Raw genomic sequence first — 3,107 nt, 5'->3', positions numbered from 1 at the left:
GCCACTTCCTGCTGGGGTCCATCTGATCCCCTTCTTTGATCTTTCCACCTATAGAGCAGCAGTGCCTTGAATGTAACCCGGAAGTGCTTGTTGCAAAGAGCATAGCAGACAGGGTTGACTGTGCTGTTCACATAACAGAGCCAGTATCAAAGAATACACAGTGCTCAAAGAAAGTGGACACCAGGACCATGATGTTGTAGGGTGTCCATGTTACAATGAAAGTCAGAAGAATGGCACTGAGGGTCCGGGCTGCTTTCTTCTCCCTGATTAGGCACATCATTCGGGTTTTCCGTGCAATGGGTTGTGTAGTTAAAGGAATAATAGGCAGGTTAAGTGAATGTTGGCTGCCTAATTGTGAGTTCCTCATGGTGGCATCAGGGTCAACATGAAGGTTAATGACTGAAATCTTATCCATTCGAACAAGTGGAATGTACTTGTTGCCCTTATCTGTTCTTTGAGAACTGTGGTCTGCGTCCATTTGTGGAGGGCTGTACGTAGTATGTGAGCTGGGTGTCTTGTCCCTCTTCCTTTGTTTCTTCCACCACGACGCTGTTCAGTGGGTCATCGGGACAGATTTTCCTCAGTCTCTTCTGCCTCTGTGGGTTCTGCTCTGTCTGTAGTCTGACATCTTCAACACTGCTAGAATTGCTACGACAAGAACTCTGAGAGACAGGAATCTCATTACAAACCAAAATATTGCTTATTTGATCAAAATAAAAATTTGTGTTTTTGTTTTATTACTATTAGCAGTTCACTTCATTTAAAATGATTTTAGGGTCATTCTCACGAAACAATGCCATGTGTGTGCTATGTGTGTCCCTATGACTAACTGATATAATTAAAAGGACAGTTCACCCAAAACTATAAATTCTCTCATCATTTACTTACCTCATGCCATCCCAGATGTTTATGACTTTCTTTATTCAGCTGAAAACAAAGATTTTTAGAAAAATATCTCAGCTCTATAGGTCCATAAAATGCATCTGAATGGAGGCCAGAACTTTAAAGGTCCAAAAAGCACATAAAGGCAGCATAAAAGTAATCCATATGACTCCAGTGGTTAAATCCATATCTTCAGAAGCGATATGATAAGTTTGGGTTAGAAACAGATCAATATTTAAGTATTTTTTACTATAAATCTCCACTTTCACTTTCTTTTTTTTGAAAGAAAGTTTTTGGCGATTCACATTTTTTGCACATATTGCCAAATACTGGATGGGGAGGAAAATGTATAGTATAACATTACTTGAATATTGAACTGTTTCTCTCCCACACCTATCGTATCACTTCTGACTATATGGATTTAACCACTGGAGTTGTGTGGATTACTTTTATGCTGCCTTTATATGCTTTTTGGAACTTCAAAGTTCTGGCCACCATTCACTTGCATTGAATGGACCTACAGAGCTGAAATCATTTTCTAAAAAGCTTCATTTGTGTTCAGCAGAAGAAAGAAAGTCTGGAATGGCATAAAGGTTAGTAAATGATGAGAGAATTTTCTTTTTTGGGTGAACTATCCCTTAAATAGGATATTAAACTTGGACACCTTATTTGATAGATTTAACTGTCTTTAGTGTGTAATGCAAAGTAAAACATAAATGTGTTTTTCCATCAGATTATCAGTAATGTGCATGTCCCCTTTTATCACCATTACATTTTAATGGGTTTTATAGAATAAATAAATGTAAATTGTTTATTGAATTTAAAATGTCCATGTACTTTTTTTTTTGTTTTTTTGTTTGCATTGTCTGAGAGAATGCAGAATTTGTCTTTGTTCTTGCACTTTCTGCTCAACCTTGTTGTGCTGTGACGTATCTCCCTTCAATAATATTGGTTTTATCTTTCTGACATTTAAGGCAGTGACATCATAAAATGCAGCAATATCTGTTCCAAATGTGATCACAAGCTCAGATAGGAACTGTACTGAGCACTGACCTTCTGGAACAGTTCTTTCACCCACTATGTACTGCCAGAACAAAATAGCCTGTGTCCTGAAAATATATGCTACCTATCAGGATGTGCTACCAATGCTATATTTGTATAGTTTTTGGGGTTGGGGTTTGGGGTAGGGTTAGGGCTTAGTACAGCCTCACACCATATCACACTATCTCATAGTTATGCTGGTAGCACATCCTGATAGGTATTATCTGCCTGACAAGATGTGCTACCTAGGTTTTAAACACATTTCATGCTGTTGTAGTACATACCGACAGGTTTTCCTGTGCCTCCCTACATGTGCTATCCATGTTTTAACTTTACATATCACTGTTTTTACTGCTGGTAGCACATCAAACGAGATGCCCCGTGCCAGGGCAATCAGTACTGCTGCCCTTCTGTGGGTTCTAGTGGCCGGTTAGGTCAGAGGTCGCATGACAGAGAGGTAGCAGTCAACGCTGATGGCCAGCATGTTCATAACAGAGGCATTGCTGGCCACATAGTCCACAGCCAACCAGATGTCACAGGCTAGGTTACCTAAAGTCTATCGGACAATCAGGATGTATGTAGTGTAGAGGTTCATTGAAATGGCGTCCAAACGGCCAGGCTCAAGAGGAAGTAGTTACTCACTCTCCTAAGGTGTGGGTTGATCTGGAAAGAGATGATGACCAAGATGTTGCTTATAATGGTGATGAGGGAGAGTGGGACAGTTGCAAGAGTGATCATGGCTACTTTCCAAGTGATAGGACCAGAAAAAAGCACATCTGTCCCATTTGTTGAGCTGGAGAGGTTCAGAGTGAGTGAGATGTTCATCATGAACTGAAGACTGCAGAAAAAGTGAGATTATCTTTGTCCTTATAAAGCCGGACATAGGATTTGCAATTTTTGAGGATTCTTGATGTTTGATTCATCTCTGTAGGCAAATAAGACATTTCGGTTAATACATGCCTTTGATTCATACTTTGTATAGTTATAACCAGTAGTGTAGCCTAGTCTAGGGCATACGCAGGCATATGCCATATGCCCACCTATCTTTCTTAGGATTTTGCGTAAGCCCACCTGAAATAAGTGATGCTACATATGGCCAGAACAATGAGTAGGCTTTTGACCTGGAACATTTTCAGTCTACTAACGCGATGCCACAGCACCGTTGAGTGAATTGTGTGTGTGTG

The 3,107-nt window shown here is 40.1% G+C and overlaps 1 pseudogene; it reads right to left on the bottom strand.

Annotated features, from left to right (window-relative positions):
* Positions 1–443: 443 nt before the first annotated feature.
* On the bottom strand, positions 444–2,748 carry LOC127413177 (muscarinic acetylcholine receptor M3-like; annotated as a pseudogene).
* Positions 2,749–3,107: the final 359 nt, after the last annotated feature.

Source organism: Myxocyprinus asiaticus, chromosome 22 (genome assembly GCF_019703515.2).
Source record: "Myxocyprinus asiaticus isolate MX2 ecotype Aquarium Trade chromosome 22, UBuf_Myxa_2, whole genome shotgun sequence".
In the NCBI taxonomy this organism is placed as follows: Eukaryota; Metazoa; Chordata; class Actinopteri; order Cypriniformes; family Catostomidae; genus Myxocyprinus; species Myxocyprinus asiaticus.
This window is presented reverse-complemented; position numbering and strand designations above follow the sequence as displayed.